This window comes from Macrotis lagotis, chromosome 1, assembly GCF_037893015.1.
Source record: "Macrotis lagotis isolate mMagLag1 chromosome 1, bilby.v1.9.chrom.fasta, whole genome shotgun sequence".
Lineage (NCBI taxonomy): Eukaryota > Metazoa > Chordata > Mammalia > Peramelemorphia > Peramelidae > Macrotis > Macrotis lagotis.
In genome coordinates this window covers 456,885,751-456,913,277 of record NC_133658.1, presented here as the reverse complement: position 1 = coordinate 456,913,277, position 27,527 = coordinate 456,885,751, and the positions used below count along the sequence as shown (strand labels likewise).

General features: G+C 33.4%; 1 protein-coding gene across 3 annotated transcripts in view; it reads left to right on the top strand.

Moving 5' to 3' along the window:
• PCBD2 (pterin-4 alpha-carbinolamine dehydratase 2) overlaps positions 1-27,527 on the top strand; it is a 75,082-nt gene that overhangs the window by 27,994 nt on the left and 19,561 nt on the right. The window contains exon 2 of one of the 3 annotated variants that reach the window (XM_074213527.1): positions 6,512-6,688. The exons of 1 other annotated variant lie outside the window; for it this stretch is intronic. The gene's annotated coding sequence lies outside the window, so the exon portion shown is untranslated. Of the gene's footprint in view, positions 1-6,511; positions 6,689-11,796; positions 12,927-27,527 lie in introns of those variants that run through there. One more of the 3 variants, XM_074213528.1, reaches the window with a different exon arrangement.

Here is a 27,527-nt window from a genome sequence, read left to right as displayed (position 1 = left end):
CTTCAATTAGCAAAATTTATAGTCATATCTCTTCTGAATTTATTAGCACTTATTGTGGCATCATTCATTTGTAGCTTTTTAAAGCTGCTTTATGTTATCCTTTTCTTATTATTTATTTTGTTAAGCTTCTTGAAGAAAGGAAACTCTCTCTCTCTCTCTCTCTCTCTCTCTCTCTCTCTCTCTCTCTCTCTCTCTCTCTCTCTCTCCCCCCCTTTCTCCATCTCCACTCCCTTTCTCCATCCCCACTCCCTTTCTCCATCCCCCTCCCTTTCTCCCTCCCCCCCTTCCCCCACCCCCAGCATCCAGGATGGTACACAAAGTTGGCTGGTAAGTTGCCACCTAAATATTTCTAAGACTATAGAATATCATAGATAATCCCTATCAGTGCCTTTCAGAGTAACCTTTCAGAGTCTTCTCCTTAATTCTCTCTCTCTCTCTCTCTCTCTTTTTTTTTTTTTTAGGTTTTTGCAAGGCAAATGGGGTTAAGTGGCTTGCCCAAGGCCACACAGCTAGGTAATTATTAAGTGTTTGAGACCGGATTTGAACCCAGGTACTCCTGACTCCAGGGTCGGTACTTTATCCACTGCGCCACCTAGCTGCCCCTTAATTCTCTTTTAAACAAATTGTATAAAGACCTTTCTCTTCCACTGGTTTCCACCTCATTTTTTTTTTTTGTGTGGGACAATGGGGTTAAGTAACTTGCCCAATGTCACATAGCTAGTGAGTATCAAGTGTCTGAGATCAGATTTGAACCCAGGTCCTCCTGACTTCAGGGCCAGTAGTCTATCCACTATACTACCTAGCTGTTCCATACCTTCCCATTTCTTAAAGCAGGGATTTTTCACATGGGATGTGCAACTGGGTATGAATTTGGATGGGAGGAAAATTAAATATTTATTTCAATATATTTTATTTCCTTTATATATTTTATGCATTTAAAGTTATTATTCTGAGGGGTCCATTACACAAAATAGTATTTCTATTAGGTAACATTAAATAGTCCATGTCATTTGTATGTATCTGATGACATGTGATATTAGGAGAAGAATTTTTAATTGTTAGTACCATAAGTGTAAGACTTAGAACAAGTGCATTACTTATGCCTCAGAGGGAAGCTATCAGTCTTTGTGCAACTCTAGAATTCTATTTAATAGAAGGCAGTTTTTGCAATAGTATTAAACCTATACAAAGTAAAATTCTTTGCAAGTCTTATTGCCAGGAAGACCTCTTAGTGAAGTCCTAAAACTCTTACAAAGGTATTATACTTAGGATCCTATTCCAGTTAAGTAAAATTAGTGAAAATTAAGTAAAAAAAACATAGTAAAATTCCTAATTTACTAAAATTTACTAGAAAAATTAGTAAAAATTAAGTAAAAAAATACGAACTCTCAACTTTAGATCCTATTAATTGTGGTTATTTTACTTTGCTTCCTTTTTTCTTTTGATGAAGCATCATAATAGCTCCTTTATGACCCTGCCATAACTTTGATTTCTTTGATATTTGTTTCCTGAGTGTACAAATTAGATAAGTATCTGATACATTCTGGAAGAATTATAAGAAGGTTAAAGAAGTATTTTTTAAAAATCATTCTGTATGTAGAATATAGATTCAGTATGAAGTTTACTTGAGCATATCTGTATGGAATTGAAGGCCAAGACTTGAAATTTTGGGTTTAGATGATGAGAATGATGAGGTTTTTGAACTGATCAAATTTATTCCAGTCAGGGCATAGAGGTAAAGTAAATTCAAGTTGTTGATTACAGTATTGGAGCAGGACAGACACTTTAATGTCAGCTTTTGGATGATTTTCCTCCTTTTTCTTCCAAAAAAGGAGAAGACAGCAACAATAGTTAAGGAAAGGTTTGATGGCTTCCAAATCTATTTCTATATGAAATGTGGAACTTAAATGAGAACTTTTCAGCACAAATCTCATTTTGCCCAAGGGAAATGCTGTTCAAAATCTAATTCTAAGTTATTTTTCCACCTTTTTACAAAAAAGGAGGCTCTAAAAAAGGATTTAAGAAAGGCTGTGTATTTTTGGGTTTTTTTTTATGAAACTATCAGCAGGACATATAGTTCACAGGACATGAGGAGATGCCATTTTAGTAAACCAGAACAAAAAAAAATTAATAAATAATTCCTTTGTGGCCTGTAAGAGTTAATGGTAAGTTCTAAAATGTTTCCTCCAGATACTTTATAGGTTTGTTTGGCAGCTTAGAAATAGGTGACTTTGAAAACTTGTTAGCCACTGAATATGGGGAACCAGCTACAAAGAGATATTGAATAGCACAGCATCCATGTTAAATTGAATGTGTCAGTGAATAAGGGACTACTGAATAAACCATACTATCTCAATCCTCTGTTATATTTTTTAAAGTTGTTTTTTTTTTAAGTTACATGTTTTCACTAAGTTAGGATTGCTGACATGTTCCAGGGATCAGTCAGGACTCTTTACATTTGTATGATGTCTTTTACTTTTCAATAGTCATTTGATCATCTTTTTCTATCAACTTATTAAAGACCTAGAATAAACACCACTTAGTAAAGAATTACAGAATATCTTTATGGCTATGTAGAGTAGATGAAGTTTTTATAATTTTTTTATAGTGTTATTTCAAAGTTTAAGAGAGAACTTTGTAGAATGAATTTGCCTCCTTTAGGAAAATGGAGGGACTGTATTGATCCTAGTAAATCAAACTTATTAGGAGTGATTAGAAGTTACTAATAATATCTAAGAAGAGTAACAATGATATGGAGAACATTTTTGTAGATATTTATCTGGGAAATTTATTTCTGGTAAAGAAGGTTTTTCAACTTAGTATGGGTTTTTTAATAATAAATTAAATATTTGTGAAACCTCCATCACATTTCTACATTTGCCAGGTTCTTTTCCTCTTTTGGCATATTCTATCTAGTAGGACAGGAACTATGACTTAAAACTAAGATTTTTATCTGTTCCATATTTATATATCTTTTTTTGAATTAATTTGAGCAGTTTAGAACAAGTAATTTTTTTCTGTTTATTTTTTAATAACAGTAACAAGTAGTTTTCACTGAATATCAATTTAAATAGTGTTAATATGCTGTAATCTCGTTTAAGATATTTACCTGGTGAGAGTCATTTAATGTAAGTTTTCTTTAGGAAATTTTGCCATGATGAATGACCCCCAAAGAGCTTTAAAAAACATGACTAGTGACACTAAGCTGAGTTGTGGAAAAACTGCTTCTCATTAATGAATTTGTGCTGTATCATTCTCAGTAATTGTTGTGTCTTGGTTTGGAGCACAGTAAGGTATCTAATATCATGGCATGCTTATGAATCCCACAATGCTTTCTTTTCAAGTCCTAGTACATCACTTTTTTCCCTGCATTGATCAAAGGTTGGAAAACTTGTTTTATATGTGTAGCCAGGGTATTTCATAGCTGTCTTACATTCTTAATCTTTTGGCTATTTGGTTGAAATATATCCACGCCTCTTAAATATTGAAAACATAATATCTTTTAAACTACAACTGCAGAGTTAAAATGAATTTTATGTGAAGTATTCAGTTGTGGACCACATCTTCAGCTTTTTATATGCCACAGTGGTCTTGTTTTCTCCTTTCCATTGTCTGATAGTGAGGTCATTTTCAGTCCTCTGAGAAATTCTATTCCCAGCCAGATGCGGCCCATATATTAAAAATAGCACCTGTGGCTAATATCACAGCAGCTTACCATAAATTTACATGGTAACTAGGATTATATCTGTCATGACTGCTAAAAAATGTCTAGATTTAATTTGATTTCCAGTATTGTAGAAGCTATCCAACATTTTGCTTCATAACTATATTTTAAAAGTTAAAAATCACTCCATTGTTAAGTTTTATAGCACTCCCAGTGCCCATTAAGTTGATTTGTTCAATGGAGGTCAGAGTAAAGCAACTTGGCTACATTAAGATCGGAAACCAACCCATTTGTGACAAATTTAGTCCTCGAGTGTGAATCTTCTCAACGTCTCTGCACTGATTGGATTCAGGTGTAGCTTATGTCAGTAGCATTTAACCTCAAAAGAATGAGCAACGTGATTTGCTTGTTATAAATTATAAAGTATTTTGCATTTGCTTGTTTTAATGTAACTGTTGACTATGTTGACCTGTGCTTGACTGCTATACTCTGCCTGAAAGAATTGATTTTAAAGTTAAAGTCTAGGCTAGCCTGGTAGGTGCTCTCTTTTCCCTCCCCCCATTTAATATGGTCCTTACAAAAATTGCTTCATTTCCCATTATCCTTTGAGTCATCTCCCACATGTTATGATTTGTGCACCTGCAAAGTTATAAAATTATTTGGGGGTGTCATTTTATCATGTTATTCACTAACTTCCTAGCATTTATGAATATAATAAATGATTCACTGTAAATCAAAATAATTTAACAGGGGTTGGATTATGAATTCCTTCAGTATCTACCAGTTTGACATGTGTTGTTGCTAGAAGCTGGTAGTAAATTTCTATGCCATGAGAAAATTAATTCAGAGTCCAGAATTTAAAGTGCTAGTTCAAATAACTGAAAATTTAGCATTTTTTTCAACATATATTAATGATTAACATGCTCTTTAATTTGTACTTTTAATTGACTTAGCAACAATCTTATTTCTGAGTTAGGAAGTTGTAAGGTCAAGTTTTGGCATAGCAGTCAGGACATATTCCAGCTGCCTGGAACTAGATTTGTAAGTGTGTTTTAGCCATTTTTAGGTAGGGTCACAAAGAGGTAGGCAGTTTCTTTGATTTTTCAAAGGAAGTTTAAAAACTCCTTTTACCATGCCTAAGGAAGAAGAATAACTGTGAAGACACAAGGGGATATGTGCCCATTAGTATATTTTCTTATTGTTTTATTAGTCTATATTCTTAACTAGAGTGGCAGTGGTCATAATGATTTGAAATGGAAGAAATATTAAATTCATGTTGCGCATTTTATGTATCTAGTGTGCTCTCAGATAATAATAAACCTCATACTATTAGTTTAGAGAATATTGTTAATGACAAATTCTAAGGGTTATAAAATAATAATGTATAATACTTTAATATAAAACTCATACTATTGACCCTTATTGAGTTTAGATATTTCTATCTCTATTTGTTTACTATTGATATGAGAACTGTGAGATGCATGTTGAGCTCCTTGAAGGGTATCCTGTGATTTCAACTTCTTGGAGGTCTTTGATGGAGAAAGATGTATAAATCCCTGAATTCTAGTCTCTTGCATCAAGAGCTTGCAATGTTGGGGAATTCAAGCTCTCCTCTGAACAATATTTTAGTTCTTTGATTTCTCTATAAGAAAAATACAGTCAGGACTTCTTTAACTTGCTTTCTTTGAAAGTTAAAGATGATTACAATTTTCCTGAAAATGATATAACAAGATTTTCCACTAAATTTCCCAATGGTAGTTACATACCAAAGAATTGTGAATTCAAGGAAATACTTTCAAAAAGGAAAAGGAATTATGTGGTTGCTTCTGTTCTTCACTACACAAATTTATTCTGGTTCTAAATTAGATTACAAAAGGGCTCAGGAATGATCTCTTGTGAAGTTAACATTTGTAAATACAACTATTATAATGATGCATTTATCAATATGTAACTATAAGTTGTCTTAGAAAATCTGTTAGGTTTTTGAGAGTGGCAAAGTTTTCTGTATTTCTCTTCAGAACTGAAATGCCTAAATAATACTTAGAGTGAAACACAAAACAGATTACTATAATAAACTGCTAATGCTATTTTAACTCGAGTTTTATATATATATATATATATATATATATATATATTATGTATATATGTACATATAGATTAGGTTATATGATTTGAACCTTTTAGAATAATATCATCCTAGCTTAGGGAAAGGAAACCTTATTAGACTTTTATTATTGAATTAGTTAAATTTGAAGTTGGTATAATTATTTTCCCATTTTTTAATATTTGAGTTGCAACCTTTTAAAACATCTAGGCCTATAATTATTTACGATTTTTATTAGAGAAAATGGAACTATCCATCTGGCTATTTTGATTGTCATATTTCTTAAATTCACTTCTCAATAACCATGATATGTTAATTTCAAAAGAAATATGACTCCTTTTTCTTAGATAATGGGTACATGACTTTCTCTTTATCTGATTGGATGAATAAATGAATTAAAAGACAAATTGCTCTGAAAAAGAACAAAATCACCCACAAAATTGCTGTCTTAACAATTTTTTTAAAGCAACAAAACTATATCCTAAATATTATCTGATATTATATTTTGTGTCTGTAATTAAGAATGAACTGACTGGTAAAAGTTGGGAAAAAGAAAAGGAAAAGATTGTAATGGACCTATTTAAAAATTAACCATTACTTGCCAAAAGCCCATCAGAGCCACATAGCGGACATCCGTTAATCCAGTGGTTAGCTGTTTCAGGCTTTAATGCACACTGTTTTACACGTTAACGGGTTTGAAGTTCCAGGCCAGAGCTGACCTTTCACATCTGCTCCTTTCACAGTAGGAATCTCCACTTACTGCATCCTGTCAGAATGGATTAGAGTGACAAAGCACAGGACTCACTTTGGCTGCAATTTAGTTTTTGATCAGAATTATTTCTTTCACAAACAATCACATTTGCTAAAATGTTACATCTGCTTTGAAAACCACTGGCAGTTCCTCATTTTATCAGTATGATGTGAGTATAATTTTTCATTTGTTTTTCCATAAAATAGCAAACCAGCTTATTTTTTGTGTGTATGTGTGATTTGTGTGTATATAAGTGTATTTATTTCTTTCATTTTTGGGGACTTGGAAAGAAATTTGCTTATATCTTTAAATTAACATGAAAATGACTGAAAACTTTTGAGGATTTGAGTGAAATGATTTTTGTTGTAGAACTCAATTGTTCATTGGGAGCCAAGACTCTAATATTTAATTTCCAGAAATTGTCAGTGATTCAATGTTTTCTCACACAAGGAAATGTTTTTGATTGTTGGATGTGTGTCTAGTTTTCATTTGTTGAACTGGAATCTCTGTATCTCAGTTTTACCTCATTCTTCTGTCTAATGGTATGAACAACTTTCTCTATTTTTTCTATTGCACATCGCTAAAGCTATCACTTTATCTTGAAATATTGGGGTTATAGAAAGCTTCAGAAGCTTTGTCTCTTACTCCCTTTGAAAAGGAATTGCTATGGGGCAGCTAGGTGGCGCAGTGGATAGAGCACCGGCCCTGGAGTCAGGAGTACCTGAGTTCAAATCCGGCCTCAGACACTTAATAATTACCTAGCTGTGTGACCTTGGGCAAGCCACTTAACCCCATTTGCCTTGCAAAAACCTAAAAAAAAAAAGAAAGAAAGAAAAGGAATTGCTCTAAGAAAAGGAATTGCTCTAACAAGTGTCAATAGAAGGATAGAAATTTATTGAAATACTCTTTACTAAGAAACTGTAATATGACTTACTGGATAGAAGGCTGAGCTCCTAATTGTGAAGATCTGGGCTTAAGTCTGCCTTTGATACATGCCTATGTGACTGTGGACATTTTCTTTTATGAAATGTCCATCTCTTTAGGGCATCTAGGTGATGCAGTGGAGAAAGAGTCTGGTCTGGAGCTAGGAAAGCGAGTTCATATGTGGCCTGACTCCTACTGGCTGTGTGACCTTGGACAAGTCACTTAACCCTGTTTGCCTTGATTTCCTCATCTGTAAAATAAGCCAGAGAAGGAAATGGCAAACCACTTTGGTATCTCTGCCAAGAAAACCCTAAATGGGCCTATGAAAAGTTGCTTATAACTGGAACAACCAAACAATAACAACAACAACATCTTCTTAGCATACAGAATACATTTTATTTTGTGGGTCTTTAAGCAAAGTCCAGATTACTTTTTGCCAAGGGGATTTTTTTTTCAAGGAATAGTTGTGTTTGATGACTCTTTTCTTTTGGTTTTTGCAAGGCAAATGGGGTTAAGTGGCTTGCCCAAGGCCACACAGCTAGGTAATTATTAAGTGTCTGAGGCCGGATTTGAACTCAGGTACTACTGACTCCAGGGCCGGTGCTCTATCCACTGCGCCATCCTAGCTGCCCCCGTGTTCGATGACTCTTGCGGTCCCTTCCGACTGTGGAAGAACCCATTCTATAATCATTCTTTCTCCTTTCATGGCATAGAGTCTGTGTTGGGTACTCTGATGCTGTGTCCCCAAAAAATGCGCTCAGGCAGGAGAAGGGTGAGTAACCTGCCCTCATAATAGAATTTGGAGAGACCTGTTCATCTCCATTAGATTGGTCATCAGGAGATAAATTTTTCTGTCCTTCAGATAGATATACTAGTAGAATTGGAATTGGGTCTAGAAAATGACTTGCCCAAAGTCATAAAAAATATTTGTCCTTTCTAAGAAAAGACATTTTTAGGTATGCCATAAATTTGATCAACCCCAGAGAAGTTGTACTATACCAGAAAGTAATTATGTATTCTGTTCCTAATGCTAATCAAATTTAAGTATGCTCTTTACTATTGACAGAATATTCCAGGTTCAGATTGGCAGAGAGTTCATTCTGAATTAATTAAATGATCATTGCTGCTAGTCTAGCATGTACATAATAGGTTTTAGACTGAATCTACTCAGGATGACTTTTGCCAAGTGGGATATAGGATTTTGGACAAGATTTTGATAGCATCTTCATGTTATTTAATGAGATTCAGTATCCTGAACAGCATCCTCCAGAGCTGTTATAAAATCTCAATATATTTGCAATACAGTGGAAAGAGAAACATTTTGTTACTGAAGCCTCTCCTTGGGATCTTGTACCAGAAGCTTTGCCATAGTAGAACAAGTGGGCAGAGGAGAACATAGTAGAATTGCTGGGAAGAACTGAGAAATAAGAAAAAGCATAAAGATGTTTGAATTGATTTCTATTTTGAAATATTCATGGTAGCACCCTTACATTATAGAGAGTGACTAGATCTTTGAGTCTGGTAAAAGAAATAGGCTAGATATGTGGTATGGTTCTGTGACATTAAGGTAGAAAAACTGAAGCAAAGAGAGGGTAAATGATCGACTAATACATTCCCAGATGTGAGCATAGACAGGACCAGAAAAATCCAATTTTGCTTTCCTAGTCCAGTGAATACACATTGCACTGTGTTGTGAGTCCTGTATGTGCAAGCTTGCTCTTTGAGACTTCTATTTTTAGTATTTCTATTGTTTTATTTTATTTTTTTAGTGGCTAGAACATTTATTTTTAACAGGTCCAATTATCATTGTTCTTTGCACAGAAGAGTTTATTATTTTAAGTGACTGATTGCTTTAACAGGTGCTCAGCAAGTGAGGGCTTCATTGTATTATTTAATGTTTTGGTTGGATGAAAAACTACATTAAAAAAATAAAACTAAGATTTTTCTTTGATGCAGCACCTCCAAGTTATGCTATTTCCATTGTCATTTTTATCCATTAAACTCTTTACTAGAATGTATTGAGTTAAAGGAATCAAGACTGCTAGATGAAATCTTAAATTTTTATAAGTTTTTCTTCTGCTCAATTGAATAATCAAGTAAAAGTTCCTAAAACAGAAATAAAAATTTTGGATGGTTCATTTAACTTTTAAAGGAAAGAAGCAAATGATAAGATTACAGTTCTATATCAAGAATTATTGCTAGTCCCTGGTTATTTCTTAGGCATATAATAGTCTTCTGCTTCTACCATGTAGTAGATGAGAACTGATATTCTCAATACTGTTCTCAATCAGTGAAAACCTCAAATTTGAAGAATGAAAAGAAAGTTTTTTGTTGATGGATTTTTAGAAAGATTTCCAGTGTTAAGGTTTCAAATCAAGAGTTGTCTGCTTAGGGGGCAGCTAGGTGGCTCAGTAGATAGAGCACTGGCCCTGGAGTCAGGAGGACCTGAGTTCAAATATGACCTCAGACACTTAATAATTGTCTAGCTGTGTGACCTTGGGCAAGTCACTTAACCCCATTGTCTTAAATAAAATTAAAAGAAAAGAGCTGTCTTCTTAATCATCAATTAATCAGGATATTTAATTAACTAGGAATGACTTAGTCTTAGAGCATTTCATTGAGATTTTACTGAACTTTCTTCTTTGGGGTGCTGTATATTGTTACTGAAAAAATAAAGGGAATTATTTAGAAATGAAGATGCTAAAAACAAATAAAATGCATATTTGAAGGAAAAAGTATAGGGTGAGATACGTCAGTTCAAAAAGATGTATTTGTAGAACAGGCCTCTTTCCTTTCAATTAAAAAAAAAGATTTTCTTGTTGATTGAATATAGTTTGTCTTACCAAATTCTTATGAGGAATTTTTTTGTAAAGTGAATGACAACAACCCAAACCCTTTTTTTTGGGTAAGTTTGAAGTTTTCACATATTAGGTTTGCTGAAGGTAGGATATTCTTGTTGTGTGATCCAAGTTAACAAATCAGAAAAAAGAAGTTGAGTGATTCAGAGGTCATTGCTTAGTGACAAATATTTGATAGATGATATTGCTGTTTAATGGGAAAAGGTGTGACATTAGATGCTTCTACCCATGATGCTTAGGGTAACACATGATGATGTAAGCCGTCTTGACTTAAAAAGCAACATAAGTTGATTTTGAAGTGGTACTAGAAATTTAAGAACTTGTTTGAGGTGTAGGAATGTGTTGAAATAAATTTGTAATTTATGTTTCACTCTGAATAGAAAAAGTTTTTAGGGGAAAAAAACACTCCTCCCCAACCCAAAACTAATTTACATCAACAATTTGGAAATTCACCAGATTTCATTGCAGATTCTCATAGACTTTTAGCAAAAGGTTTTTTTTAAGTTTTTGCAAGGCAATGGGGTTTAGTAACTTGCCCAAGGCCATACAGCTAGGTAATTATAGCAAAAGTTTTTAAACTACTGTATGTTATTAAATATAATATGCAAAAATCTCATTTTTATATTAACTCTTGCTTTTTAAAAAAGTTGCTTCATAATACATTTTATATAATTCATTTTCTAAAATTAAAAAAACCTATCAGCTTGTGATGGGAATATGAACATTTACTGTTGAGATTCCTGTAAAGATTCCTTATAAGAGACAGAAGAACTAATGGTAATATTGACTTTAGTTTTGCTCATTTAGGAAGAGTCATTGGAGCTGTGTGGGGATATTGCAGGAGACTTCAAAGTGGACAGTCCTGGGCAACAGATGTCTCTTGTTGGAGATCTGTGCCAGGTACCCCCTCACATTCATTAAGTTGTGATTTAGCAATCCTGCTCTTTTCAGGGTAGAAATCTTACTTATTTTACACTCAAGTCTTTATGGGTAAAATAATTAGATATATTTGCCTGTGTAAGCATACTGATAAATTTGTAATAAAGTGTATCAGACCGTTTACTTGGCAGGGACAGAACAGCTTGTGAAAGCAGAGCAGTTTCCAATGGAGCATGCAGAGCTTTGAAAATTCTCAGCCACAGCAGAAAGTAGTATTTCAAATTACCCTTAAACAATTGTTTGTTTTCCTGTTCCCAACCAAGTTTATAAAAATTTGGTCAGACAAGCATTTTGTTTTGATTTGAAATATTTTTAGTGAATTTTTATCTGCTGAATGCACATATGGTCCTGTGCTTTCTTTATACTATGATTTATTTATTTGAAGGCTGGGTCCTGGAAGTACAGGGGCTTCTCACAGACCCAATCCCGTTATTGATTTGCATAGGAAGATTTATTTGCTCTCTTTCTAACCAGGGCTCCTTTGCTTCTTCTTAGGCGGTCAGGTGGCCCATATCCTCCTCTTGGGGGCTCACTGTTATTGATGCCAAACTGTTTTCTGCAGTTCATATCTCTTGAGATTGAGATTGAAAGTTCTGCCAGTCTCATCTCCCTTTAGCAGGAGTTATAGATGTTGGCCACCACTGTCAGGCTGGTACTCTTGTAACTTTAAATGCTTCTCTTAGTTTCCTTAAAAGGACCCTTGCTCCTCCCACACCTCCTACCTCCTGCCTCCAATGTTTTCAGTATTTCAATAGAGTAAAGTAAGGGATTTGGTAGCTAGAGAAGCTTAAACGCCTACTGTATGCAAGGCTCTTGGAATTTAAGTCAAAGATAAGCTCTCCAGGACTTGCTCTCTGGAGCAACAGTACAACAAAGAAGTAGATACGTAATTTTGAGAGGCTGAGAGTGCTAATAGCTGTGGGGTGGAGGGTGGTTTGGAAAGTCTTGGAATAAGAGGTGGTGAGTCTTGAGCTAAGTTTTTCAGGAAGCTAGTATTCTATCAAGGGGAGGTAGGAGGGGAAGGCATTTCAGGCATTCAGAACCACCTGGTCAAAGACACAGAGGCAGGAGATTGCATGTCAGTCAGATGTAGTGGCTAGGGTGTTCCAGGGATTGTTTTGGACACTGTGAGGACAAGATTAGAAATGAAAGAGTCCCTGCCCTTGTAGACAAGGAAAAACCAGCAGGCCAGTTTGACAAGAGAGGGGAGGAGAAAGAGAGGGAGAGGGGAGCTGGAGGAGAGAGCAGCCACAGGAAATGGCCTTTCACAGTAAGAGTGCCAATCTCTTGCCTATGAACTCTCCACTCCCAACTCATACTGTTTCATTTTTGAGTTTTTGTCTTGGTTAATCAGATCATTCCCGATAGTGAGGGCACAATTGCCTCCCTCCTTATGACCATGAAAACACACATGACTGAGGCATTTACAAAATTTGGCTCATGGGGTGTAAGGCTCTATAATTTGTTTTAAAGAATTACTTTTTTAGCGACATCAAAAAATGTGTAGTTTATAAAAACTGCACCTGGTCCCGATTGTCTGGGATGAGTCCATATTTGCATCACTGCAAATGATTTTGAAGATGGAATTCTTGGGTTGTTTTCTGTCTCCTGGAGCCCTTGACATTGTACTGCTACCTGTGTGTGCAAACTTCCTGACATTAGAAAGACTCTGCCTTCAACTGAAATGTAAGTTGGCTGCATTTATTTTTCATGTTCCTAAAATTAGGAAATGATATGACAATAAACAGAAATGCCCTCAGTGAAGAGAGAAGGGAAACTGTTGTTTATCTGGTCAGGTGGTTTAGATTAACTGTGATGCTGTTCTGTATTATGTTACTTTAAATCATTGTGTCCCAACAGGACATAAATTATGAAGATTGTTACAGTATGTTTCATCCTATGTAAGATCAACAAATTGGAATAATTTTTATAGAAAACTCACAGTGCCTTTGGCAATGTTATTGAAGAATTTATTTTTACTTGAGTGCCAATTATGTTTTTTAATATCTAAAATTCTATTTGTATAATATATAAAATATAAACTTTAAAGGAAATAAAACAATAATTCTTTTCAGCAATTACTTTAAGTGGCAAAGTACTTCAAATATATCAATGTTTGTGTGCTTTTTCTGTCAAAATGTTTTAGATAGAGCCAGTACTGTTAGTTTCCTTGCTGATGGAACTGCAAAGAAGCTTTGCAGTTCTTGTGAGAAGATGTAGATTTGTTTCATCAACTAGGTTTTCTAATAGATGTAGTCTGTACTAAGGAATTTATTACTCCAGTATGGATAGTAATAGAAGTTTATTTTAGGTAAGAAGTATATAAAGAAAAGCATAGCTTTTATAGTTTGCATAAATTTAGTTTGTTGTTTTGATTTTCTTAGTGAGTTATATACATAAAATAAGGTTTGTTGTTTTGATTTTTCCCAGTGAGTTTTTTCCCCCGGTGAGCTAGATTAACTGAAGCAATTAAAGTGATTTTTGAATTTTGCATCTTAAACCAGGTACATTATAGTGTTTGGGGTGTTTGTTTCCATGAATGTTTGTTATTGTTAAGTACTCTTCATTTCATTGAAGTTTTCCCAGTGATCAATATACATTTTATGGATTTTCATCACATGGATATATAAATTGTCAGTCACAATTAGTTCATGACTAACTTTATTATATATCTTCATAAAATAGATTGTAGAAATTTTCAGAAACATTAAATAAGTTAACTATTTATCTTTTGTAGAATTGATGCAAGTTGGAAACCAGTTGATTCTGTTGAAATATATTGTGATCTGGCAGCAGTTTCTGCATTTTGCAAGTTCTAATGAATTTTGAGGATAATAGTAGTAGTTTCTTAAATTTATAAGTGAAATAAATATTTTAGATGAAAGAGGCTAAGTGACTTGACCAAGGTCACAGAGTTAGAAATCATAGAACTCTAAAGTTCTTGGTTTATTGTAGTGTTATGGCCCCACTAATAGAGTTTTTTTTTTAAGACTAAAGTAAAACTGTTGATATGGAAGCTAGCATGGTACACTTTTTAATTTTTTTAGTAGTTCAGAATACTGAGATTGATATTTTGTTAATATTATTTAAAATAAAAATCTCTTTTCCATAGTGATGAAGATAAGTTTTTCATTAAACCTCACAGCAGGTTTGGAATAAATATTTAATATATTTGTGATTTGTTTCAGTTGAATCCAAGAATGCTTTAATTGAATCTTTTAAAGTACATAACCTGGGCACTTTAAAATATATAAATAAAAGATATTTTTTAAATTGCTGAGATCTTTGGAGGTTTTTTGGTTTGTCTATTTGATTTTAGTCTAGCACCATCTTTCAAGTTCATAATGTCAGACCATTTTGTTCTAGAGATGCTACAGTTGTACTATTCTATTTCCAGAGTGTCTCATTAGGTGATTTTTCTTTGGTGATTTTGTTAATCAGGATAATATTGGAATATGAATCAGAAATTATGTTTAAAATTATTAAAAGAAGAAATGGGTTCCAGTTTGATATGTGAGAGAAGAATTATTTGAAACCAATTGCAAGAAAATTGATTAGTCCTCTTAAATCCATTGACTAGATTGTATTGTGAATAAATGGAATTTAAAGGATTTAACAGGAATTTACTGTGCTATGAATCCAAATTTGGTGTTGGTAGTTTGGGACAAAAGCTTTTTACTAGTTTCTTTGACTGTTTTTTTTTTTTTTTACACTTTGACCCAAATGTCTGTTTTAATGATGAAGCTGAGGGGACCCAATAGCTTTTCCTTCACTTTAATGCTGACCCTATCTGAGAAAACGGTTCTTAGTAGTATATTTTTTGGAGGAAGGAGCTTATACTGAAACCTTGAGTTTTTCTGCAGCAAGGTATGTCAGATAGAAACTCTATATCTATACAGCTATATTTGTAATTTATATAAGGGGGGCATCCTTCATCATAAATCCAAATCATTATCTCCTTATTTTTCTTTTTTTTATTGTTTTCTGAGAAATCTCTCTGTGAACAATGTTTTTGTTAATTTTAGTGACCTCAGATTCAGTTTAGTCAAACTATCATAGCATGGAGAGGTAGATAGAGAGATCTGGCCTTAGTTAGAAAGTCCTAGTTTCAAGTCCTATCTCTGACACCTACTCTCTGTCACTTAGCTTTTCAGTATCCTAGGCCAGTGGCTTATACTAAAATAGAAAAAAAGATTCCTGCTGGCATATTGACTCAGAAAACCACAGATTAACATTATCTGTGTTGTATTAATTTTTTATTTAATTTGTCATTTTCCCAGTTACATTTTTAATTTGGTATCTGGCAACTGTGAGTTTGACACCTCTGCTTTAGGCATTTCTCTAAAACTGTAAGTTGCAGAAAAGGTGATGACCTATATTGATAGAGGGAGTTTCTTCATTTAGGAATTCTGAGTATGAATGAAATCTTGGGTCTATTTCCTATATCAATGATAGCATACTGTTGGAAGAAGTCTGTTCCATATCTAACTTTCTAAAAAGTGCAAAATATGTTACAGACTAAACTGTCATTATTAGAGGAAATCAAGGTTCCCTAATATTTATGTATATTGATAAGTATAAAGTCTGAATCATTATATGAAGGACTCTGATGGCCAGTCCCATTATTCTATCCCACCATAAGGTGGAGAAAGAATGTGTGTGATTAATAAAATCAGGATCAAGGTGGTTAGGTGGCTCAGTGGATTGAGCACCAGCCTTGGAGTCAGGAGTACCTGAGTTCAAATCTGGCCTCAGACACTTAATATAATTACCTAGCTGTGTGGCCTTGGGCAAGGCACTTAACCCCATTGCCTTGCAAAAAAATAAATAAATAAATAAAATCAGGATCAAGAGACTCAAAAGAGACAATTTGAACTCTTTGATGGCAAATGCTATTCCTTTCAGCTTTGGACAATTTCATTTGTGAAAAGGGATGGAAACATGTACAGTTCTGATAGAATTTCTGAGAAAGCAGTCCCTCAATGAAATAGAGTTGGGGACAAACTGAGTTCCAAGAGGACTTGAGAGAAACAGTCCTCAGAAAAAGGTAGTCGCTGAAGACAAAGTCTTCTCAGCAGCTGCTTTATAATGATTATTGTGAGGACTTTGAGGAAACTCTTATTAAACATTATTTTGGTGACTATAGGGCAATTTTTTATTTCCTGTTTATGGCATTGATGGGAAAGATATGAATTTAGGTTTCTCACTCTTAAGTAGAGGTGAGTCATTTTCTATAGATACCTGCCTCTTCAAGGCTAGAGACAACTATGATTGAAGAAGCAAAGCAGAGACAGAGGCAGAGAAGAGGAGTGGAGAGTGTTTCCTTTTGTTTGAAAGGAGATGAATCCATCAGAGTCTGGCTGAACATGTCTCATAGAAAAGCAGATGAACTGAGAGTTTGGAAAAGAGTTTAGAGCCTTCACTGATCCATGGCTGAACTGATTGGAGGATTATTATTATTTCTCTTACTGTTATTATAATATTAGACAGAATGCTTCTAGAAAGTAGAGCCTTTTTTAAAAAAAAAACTTTTCTTTGTATTCCTATTTCTTACCATAGTGCCTGATACATAGTAAGCATATAACACATGTTTATTGACTGATTGAGGACAGGCTTTGCTTCTGCTGTTGGGAGCTGAGCCAATTGAAGGAAAAACTTTGCTATTAGGAACTCCCTGGAGGAGAAAAAAATACTCTGTTTCTTAACTGAGTTGATTAGGGGAAAAGAAAGGCTTACTTGGCTTTGCTTTTATTACCACATAGTGCTTGACAGAGGAGAACCCTCAAAGTCCAGCTCAGAGAGCAGACCTGAATAGTTCTGTAGATCCTAGGCTTATGGGACATACTTGTTATCAAAAAAACTTATTACTGCTTTGCAGCCTAGCCAAATAGTAATTTGAATAGAGCAGTCAGCAAAGAAGAGGCTTACTCAGCAGGTGACTTTTAGTGTAGACTATACCTACTCTGAGGAGACCAAAGACATCGAGGTCTATAATTGAGAATAGCATGTTGCTCTGGGCACATGGATTTCTTTAGTCATGTATTCCCTATTAGATTTCTATAAGTTAATGTTCATTCTTTTCCATGGATACTGTGTACACCGATGTGACCGAGGTTTACAGGTGTAGTCTTATGATTATTCTTGTTTTGCTTTATTTAATAATGTTGATTATTGAATTAATGTAATTTTAACATATTTGTTTAAATGAGAAGCATAGGGCTCAGGAACTGTGATGAATAGTAGACTTCTAGTGTTACATCTAGAATCCTTAGAGTGAGTAGTAGTAGTATTGCCATGCTTCTCTGAGAAATGCTAACCTTGCTGGCATGATTATAGGTTGAGGTGAGGGAACAAGCTCAGAGAGAGAAAAAAAGGTAAATTGTAGGTAGAATGTATTCAGAATAGGGAACTGTTATAGTAAAAAGTAGTCAAATCACTAAGGGATGACTCTCTTTAACAGTTTTTTAAATGTTATTTGGAGCAGAAAGTCAGCTAGTAAAATTTTATTGTTACCAAGTCTAGCATAAATTGAAGGACTGTAAATAGCTCAAGAAGACTAGAATCACTCTGCATGAAGGGGCTATCAACTAGTGGCTTATGATACAAATGGAGAAATGTGATAGAAAACTTACTCCTGCAGCACAATTTAGAAATAAATAGTGCCTTCTTAGGAAAAAAAAAAACACTTTCAACTCTCATTTTCAACCAAAACGTTTGCTCAGTATGCACCTAATACAACACAGACTAAATAGGCAAAACAAAGAGGTCTTATATTAAATTGTATCCATACATGGCTATTTTGTATTTAGCTTGTGCTTCATGAAAAAAACACAAAATATTATCAGTGGGAATGTACTGTTATGGTAAGTTATGCTGAGATTTTATCGCTTGAATAGAAGAGGAATTGATAAAGTAATGAAAACATTCTCTACCACAATGGGAAATTATTATTTACTTTGTAAAATTTCATTAAAGTTTTATAAAAATTTTGATGAGAGTTGTCATACTCACCATTGCTGCCAAAATTAAAAAATTATGCCAAGATTCTGGGGAGTGGGAGGAGGAAGGGAGCAGGAGAGATAATGTTTCCAGCTTTGGAAGCTTGTATATTTATGACCTTAGCAGAGGCAGGAGAGTCAATGTAGGATGGAAGAGAGAAGGGAAGCAAGCATTTATTAAGTGCCTTATATTCTGGGCTTTGTGCCAAGTATTTTATAAATAAATATTACCTCATTTGATCCTTAAAACAACCTTGAGATGTAGAGACTATTATGATCCCCATTTTATAGTTGAGGAAAGAGGTAGATAGAAGTTAAGTTACCTATCTATAGCTAGTTAGTAGAAGAGATCAGATTCAAACTTAGGTCTTCCTGACTCCAGATCTAGGACTCTTTTATCTAGTATCCCTAGCTACATAGAAGAGTCTCCTGGGTAGATTAGGCAACTTCTCTACTTTCTTCTTTGGCATTGGTTTTCCAGCCAATATATTGAATATTCTTCTAGAGTTGCATATTACCCAACTAAAACACGTGAGTTTTTGAACCCAGTTAAAAATCAAGCAAGGATAGGGTCAACTATTTGGTGAAGGATATACTTTCTTGTTTCTGCTAACCTGCTGGAGAATTTGCCTCTAACAGTGTGTCTCTTAGACTTTACTTAGACATTCATCCTTCAGCCTTCATTCCTAGTTAAGATGATCACTGGTAAATTTTTCAGTTCTTTAGTGGATTTGTACCTTCAACACTCATATTTAGAAAAAAAAAGTTACAAGTTTTCAATTAATTTTGGGCTGAACCTTCCAAAAGTGAATTTCAGTGGTTTTCAAACTAGTTATCTACAAAGCACTGGGAAGGAATGACTGTTTTCAGCCATAGAACTATCATTGAATTAATGATGCTTTAGGTCATGATGAAAAAAAACTCATGCTAGAGACCTACATTTGGTTTGTCCCTAACAATTCCTAGCTATTCTGAATTATATGGCATTGTTGACAAATTAAGATCTTTTCTAGCAGTGATGTTGTAGTTGTGAACAAAGAGTGTTTCTTTGTTAAAGATTTAGTGTGATATGGAATTTTGTTCTGACTCAAGCATTTTCCTGACTCTTCATATATAAAGAATGTTTATATGTTGGTAAGCCACAAGTACCAAGTAAAGGTCCTGTCATATGACACACATGTGCTTGACAATGATCTTGCCCTGCAGACTGCTTAATAATTTTCATTATTTTTAATTAAAGTTGAAGAAGTGCAGACTCTAGCTGAAATTAAGGTAGGTTGTGTTGCCGGAATCTGGTAATTACTTTAATTGATCACAAGATAGTTTCCTTGATCACCAATTAGACTAAATTGCCGATCATGTTACAAGACGTGAAGAAATGCCCAGGCTGATTTATATAATAGTGTTTTCATTTCTAATCAGACATAAATATCATTTCCTTCCATAGCAATTGTATTTTATAAAAGTAGGGTTATGGACCCTCAGATACAAAGGTGATTCATAAACAATAGAGTTCTAATTCATTGAATTAGTGAAGGAAGTATTTAGAGGCTTAATGGAGATTGCATTAGGTAAATAACTTTGGAGTAGTAGGTGCTCATTTTCTTAGGAAATGTTCTTTTTTAGTGCATAATTAAAATAGTCTATAATCAAAATATAAAAGTAGCATATTTAAAGAAATTATACCAAAGAAAATTGCTTTGTACATAATTCAAGATTGCACACATTGTACAAAAAGTTAAATCTTAGAAATCTTCAGTGGTATTACATTTTGATATTCTTGGTGCTGCTAAATATTTTTCAAATTTGAACAGATCTTTTTTGGTTCTACTTTTGTGATAGTTTCATACTTTCGTGGTATGTTTATTCACAATGACAAAAATAAATCAAAAGGAATTTTAAAGGGAATGAAAACTCAGAGAAGAGTTGATTTGAGATTCATGGAAAAACCTTTTAATTGCTGATGGTTTGGAGATTTCCAAATGACAAACTTCATTGGTCTGATTTGCCATGATTGTTGCACTAACATTCCTTAGAATGGCCATATGACTTAAAAAGTCATACTTCATCATGCATTCATTGATTTGTTCTTAAAATGTTTGTAATTTTCCATTGAGGAAAGACTGAAGCTATTATCAACCATTATGTGTTCTTTGTTGACCATATGTGTCTTTGAAATGACTGGGGTGCAATAGATCGTGGAGCATATACAAACTGTGCTTCAAATTGGTACTAAAAATCCACCTCAACAGGTAGGCATATGTCAACAAGTAACCATGAGCCAAAATATTTTAATATGAACCAGCTAACATGCATTGTAAGCTCTGCAGAATCATTTTGCCTTCATTCTAAAGACTTCATTTGCATATATTGTTCAATTCAGGGATTCAAGACAGTCTTTTACTTCTAAGATAATGTACAATTACTCTTTTCAGGAACTTGATACTTTAATTTTGACCTCTCCTAAGTAGTCCTCAGAATTTGTTTTTTTCTCTTTACATTTTCAGTTCTTTCTCTGGAATAATAGGTCTTCTTCACTATATAATTTTTCATTAGTACTTTCAGATTTTTATTGTAGTTCTGTTCAGCAGGCACATTTTTTTCCCCTTTTGCTGAACTTGATGTTTGAACATTTGTCCCTTCATTCTTGGCCCTTCTAGTCCCTTCAGGGACTGATCACTAAGATTTCTGCTTCTTTATTTTTCACTCATCTAAGTTTCATAAAAAGTTAATTTATTTTAATTTGATAACTATATTGTTGAGGATGCTTCTCATTTGAGGATTGTTTATATTTCTATGAAATATTGTTATTTAATAATAATGTTTCTTAATAATGATGATAAAAAATAATAACATGAAAAATGGTTTGTGCTGCTGAAGGTAAAGGTTGCTCATAGGTAGTTTTCTGTTAACAGCATAGGTTAATTGTTCTTTTCTGAAGAAAGTTTAATCATTGATACTTTTGTGATAACTATTCATGTAAAAATATAAAGTAAATATTGAAGAGGAATCTTTTAAACTAGGGAAAATTCAGAATTTGGGATCCTTTTTTAGTATGTTCATTTATTTTTTCATGCTGTATTTGTATTGACTGGTGTGTTTGGTTTTTTTTTTTTGAAAATAGGTCCTATGAATAGATGGTTGTTATTGTCTTTAATAAACTGTTCTGTATCACGAAATAGGCTATTGGGTAAAGTCCTTTTTTTCCATTTTTTATCCTACCTATACTATCTTTGGCAAGACATTTCACCTCTGTTGGTCTTAGTGTGCTTATTTGTAAAAATCAGTGGATTGGAATAGATGGCCTCAAAAGTTCCTTCAGCTCTAAATCCATGATCTTTGATCCTAAGTCTGATTTATAAATGTTTTGGAAACCAAAATGATTCATAGCTTATTTTTGGACTTTAAAGTATTTCATAAGATTAAAATTAAGAAAGTTCAGGGAAAGAAAACATGACCTGCGTTGGGTATGTATGTCCTGTGAATATTCCTTTGAAATGACTGATTTTACCGAAATTAATTGCCAATCAAATTATTCCTTTTTTTTTTTTTTAGATTTTTCAAGGCAATGGGGTTAAGTAGCTTGCCCAAGGTCACACGGCTAGGTATTTATTAAGTGTCTGAGGTCTGATTTGAACTCAGGTACTCCTGACTCCAAGGCCAGTCAGTGCTCTATCCACTGCGCCACCTAGCTGCCTGCCCCAATAAAATTATTCTTAGTGACCAATATCTGTAGTGTCTCTTGATGCTAATAACATAAGGGAAAAATAGGTTCTATGAATTGATCTAAAGTCTTTGGGGTTCAAAGACTATCAGACTGACTTTTTTTTTACACCTTCTTGATAGGCTTTTACTTTCTTTTGACTGTGAGTTTCAAAACTCAATAGAGCTTACTCTTTAAAATGATTGCAGGATACAGCACTAAATATTTTAAATAGTTGCAACTTCAAGTAACTAAAACTGGTCTTCACATTTGATTTCATTCTTTCCTCCTAGGAAATATCTTCTCTCCCTTTTCAGTAAATTTGAGTTAAATCACATAAAATAGTGGAGAGAATATATGTTTTCCTGCATTTGGATATGATTTATTAAGCAAATTTAGTCAAAATTTCCTTTTTATCTAACTTAGAAAACTTTTGGGGACTTAAAACTTAATAATAAAAATTAATGATAAGACTTTATTTTGAGAGAATCTTTCTAAATGACATGGAATAGTTATTGAAAATAACATCTTTCTTGTCATAAGTAATAGATATGTTTGCTGACATAAATTCATGCAGTTCAGATAGACAAATATGAAATTCCAAGAATACTACTAAAGACTATATTTTTTTTTCCTCCATGCGTTAAATGAGGTAAAATATTTATTTATTTGAATGTAAGAATTCTCTGAAAGTCTACCCAAATATGCCATCATATTCAGGTCTTATCAAGTCTGTCTGGCTTTCAGATGAGGACAACTTTCAGATAAGGACAACTTCACCATTTTTTTTTATGTAACTCTTAAAATTTTGAAAGCAAACCTTTTCTCTCAAGTCACACTTATTATTTCTAGACAAAATAAACTGATTTTTTTCTCTGTGTCCTTTGTGATGAAATTTGTGGTTTTAGAAGTTCAACTCTCATATTCCCAAATTTCTTCTTTACAAAGATCCTATTGCTTTTAAATAACTGCAGTCAGTCATACATTGACAGGAAGGACTCAATTAGGCAGTTAAGTGTCTTGAGCTAAAGTAAATGCCTTTGTTTATGCATGGTTAAAATGTATTGGGGTGGGGTAAGGGGGAGAGGTCCTTTACCTTTTTCTTAAAGTAAATTTTTATTGATATCTTTTTAATATCAACTACATTTTCCAATGCAGCTCCTTCATCTCTTTCCCTTATTAGAGAATAAGAGTTAAAAACATATCAGTAAAGCTAACTAATGTATTGAAAAATATGACATTATTTGAAAAATATATACCCAGAGTCTATATCTTTTCAAAGAAATAAGAGAGGTACTTTATTATGTCTCTTATTTGGAGCCAAAATTTGTCATATTTCTTTTTCTACTTCAGTTCATCATCATCATCATCATCATTATTATTATTATCATCATCATCATCATCATGTTGTATATCTAGTTGTAACAGTGCCAATTACAAAGAAGGTGCTTACTAAATATTTGTTGTCTGAATTACTGTCATGCAAAATTGTTTTTCTAGTTCTGCTTATTTATTTTAACTCATTTCATATAAATCTTTCTATTCTTTGTAGTCTTAATGCTAGCTCAGCACATGACAAACCCTTGATAAACGCTTGTTGGTTGATAATTCAGTGTTTCTTAAGGGACAATAATATTTTATTGCATTCATGTACCACATCTTGTTTAGTCGTTTCCCATTCTATTTTTTTTTCAATTTTTTGCTACCACAGAAAGTGTTGCTATAAAGATTTTGATGTCTATGGGGTCTCTTTGTCATTGACCACTTTGGTGTGCAAGCATCAATTAGTGAAATGTCTCTGTCAAAAAATATGTGGACATTTTAGTGACTATCTTTGCATAATTCCAAATTGCTTTCCTAAATGGTTGGGCAAATTATATAGCTTTACCAGCAATGCATTATTTTGTTCATCTTTTGTTCATTATTTTTAACTTTTGTCATCCCTGGGAAAGAAAAATTGGGCATGAGGTGAAGCCTCAGAATTGTTTAAATTTTCATTTCTTTCATTATTATGATTTGGAATGTTCTTTTATATTGTTATTAGTGGTTTGTAATTATTCTTTGGAGAACTTTGAGAAATTTTTGTAATTGCTTTATTAGTGATTGATATGAACTTTTCTCCATTTAATTGCTTTTCTAAGAAATTTAAAATAATGATTTGTTTTATCTTCATATTGCTTTAATAGCCTGCTGTAATCTTTCTTCTACCATCCCTGTGACAAAGAATTTTTTTCCTTTCTTATTCTTGTGGCATTATTGTATTAATTCAGAAGTCTTCCAATTTCATAAAATTCAAAATCATCTATTTTATCTTTGGAATTGCCTCTTTATATAGTTAAGAATCCACCCTATAGTCATAACTGAACTAATTTGTTCTAACCTTTTTGCCCTTAATATTCAAATCATATATTCACTTTGAATTCATTATTGTATGGTATAAGGTGACTGTTTGAATTTAATTTCTGGGGTGGCTAGGTGGCGTACCTGGGTTCAAATTTGGTCTCAGACACTTAATAATTACCTAGCTGTGTGGCCTTGGGCAAGCCACTTAACCCCATTTGCCTTGCAAAAACCTAAAAAAAAAATAAATAAATTTAATTTCTGCTAGATTGCTTTTCACTCTACACAACAAATTTTTGTTAGAGAATTTTTTTCCTAAATATTTTTTTTTTATTGAACTTTAGGCTTTTGATTAAGTTATTTCCTACTTCCTTGTCTAGTCTTTTGCATTGATATATCTATATCTATATCTATATCTATATATCTATATCTATATCTATATCTAATCTATATCTATATCTATATATCTACATCTACATCTACATCATCTATCTATATCTGTCTATCTATCTATCTGTCTATTAGAATTTTGCAAGGCAAACGGGGTTAAGTGACTTGCCCAAGTCCACACAGCTAGTTCAGTTATTAAGTGTCTGAGGTAGGATTTGAACTCCTGACTCCAGGGCCAGTGCTCTAGCCACTGCGCCACCTACTTGCCCCCTGATCTATATTTTTTAAAAAAGCTATAAAAAACTTTTCATGCACAGATTTGTTTTTTAAAATTTTATTTTGAATTCATGAAATAAAACAAGCATTTATAACATATATTAGAATAAAAGATAATTGACTATAAAACTGCATATCTATTATGTACACCTTGCTATTTCTTTTAAATATATAATAAAGTATATGTATATGTATAAATATTTACATGTAAAATCAATCTATATATACACTTCTATTTATCAGTTCTTTTCTGTATGCAGATAGTCTTTCTTCAAATTCCTTTTAATTTGTCTATTTATAATAGTCAAAATTACTTAGTCATTCAGAGTTCTTAAAATAATGTTGCTATTACTGTATACAGTGTTCTTTTGGTTCTACTTATTTTGCTCTTCATTATTTTGTGCAAATCTGTCTGGGTTTTTCTAAAATCAACGAGCTTACAGCTCATTTCTTATAGCACAGTAGTATTTCATCATGATCATATACCACAACTTATTCAGTCATTCCCCAATTGAGGGACAACCCCAAAATTTCCAGTTCTTTGCCCCCACAAAGAGAACTGCTATAAATATTTTAGACCTTGTAAGTTCTTATCCTTTTTCTCTAACCATCTTTGGAAATACACCAAGTAGTGCTATTGCTGGGTCAGAGGGTATATAGGCAGTTAAAAAACTTTGGGCATGATTCCAGTTGGCTCTCCAAAATGACTGAATCAATTCTCACTTCCACCAATAATGAATTGGTGTCCCAATTTTCCCACATCCTCTACAAAATTTTGCATTTTCTTTTCAGTCATTTACATAGGTGTAAAATGATACACTTTTCTTTATTTTAACTAGTACCAAATAATTATGATGACTCATAATATAGTTTGACTTCTGGAAGTGTTTTCCACTTTCCATGCCTATTTTTTTTTCAAAATTTCTCTTTATTTTGCAAATCTTTTGTTCTTTCAAATGTAAGGTATCTCCTTGAAAGTTTGATTTAATAATAAATCTGTAAATTGACTTCAACAGTATTATATTATCATTTTTATTATATTGGCCAAGTCTAGTCATGAGAACTTAGTATTCCCAGGTATTTACCTTGTTCTATATTTCTTTTTTTGGTTGTTGTTCTTTATTTCTCTAAGGAGAATTTTATAATTCTATCAATGCAGGTATTGAATATTCTTTGGTTCCTTAATTTCCATATATTGTATGTATTTTGTAGATATTTCAAATGGAATTTTATTATTCCTTTATAGAAATGCTATTAATTTTTACTTAATCTACTGAAGATATCAATCATCTCATTTAATTTCTTTGCTGATAACCTAGATTTTCTCAGTAAATTATCATGCTATCCACTAATGGGAATAGTATCTTTTTTTTTAGGTTTTTGCAAGGCAATGGGGTTAAGTGACTTGCCCAAGGCCATGCAGCTAGGTAATTATGAAGTGTCTGAGGTAGGATTTGAACTCAGGTACTCCTGACTACAGGGCTGGTGCTCTATCCACTGAGCCACCTAGCTGCCCCTGAATAGTATCTTTTTGAATAATATTTTATTCTTTTCCCCAATTACATGTGAAAACACTTTTTAACATCTTTTTTTTGTTTTTGTTTTTTTTAAGTTTTTGCAAGGCAATGGAGTTAAGTGACTTGCTGAAGGTCACACAGCTAGGTAATTATTAAGTGTCTGAGGTCAAATTTGAACTTAGGTCCTCCTGATTCCCGGGCCAGTGTTCTATCCACTGGGCCACCTTTTTTTATAGCATTTAAAAAAAAATATTGAGTTCCACATTCTTTCCCTCCCTTTTTCTCTGAGATAGTAAGCAATTTGATACAGGTTCTACATGGGCAATCATTCAAAACATTTACATATTTGTCTTGTAAAAGTAAATATAGATAAAAAAAATAACCCCTCCAAAAAAATAAAGTAAAAACTTAAACAATTTGAATTCAAACTCCATTAATTCTTTTTCTGGAGGTGGGCAGCAGTTTTCATCATGAGTCCTTTGGAATTGTCTTGAGTCATTGTATCAATGAAATTAGTTAAGTTATTCACAGTTGAGCAAATTGGTACAGTAGAGTGTAGAGTGTTTTCTTGGTTCTCCTTTCACTTTGCATCAGCTCGTGTCTAAGTTTTTCTTTTTCTTTTTTGCCAATAATTAGGTTATTTTATATTATTGCAATAATCTTGTTGTGAGAGTAATCATAAACCCCCCTCCCCTCCCCCAAAAAAGATGAGGAACCTTAAGAATAGTAAGAGAGAGAAAAAAGTGTGCTCCAATCTGTCTTCAGATTCCAATGACTGTCTCTGGGATGAGTTGCCTTCCCCATAATAATCAATAGAGAAGCTGGTTCAATATTTTCCCCACAGTTGCTATCACTAGTTGTATTTCCCTCCATCCTATTCCTTCCCTACTCTCATTTATTCTGTGCTCTCTCCTTTCATTCTGTCTCTGTTCAGAAGTATGTTGTATCTGAATACCCTCTCCCATGATCTTCCCTTTCTTCTCTCACCTACTCCCCCCCTTTCCTCCCCCCTTTCCCCTTATCCCATTCCTTCTCATTTTTCGCTAGGGTAAGATAGATTTCT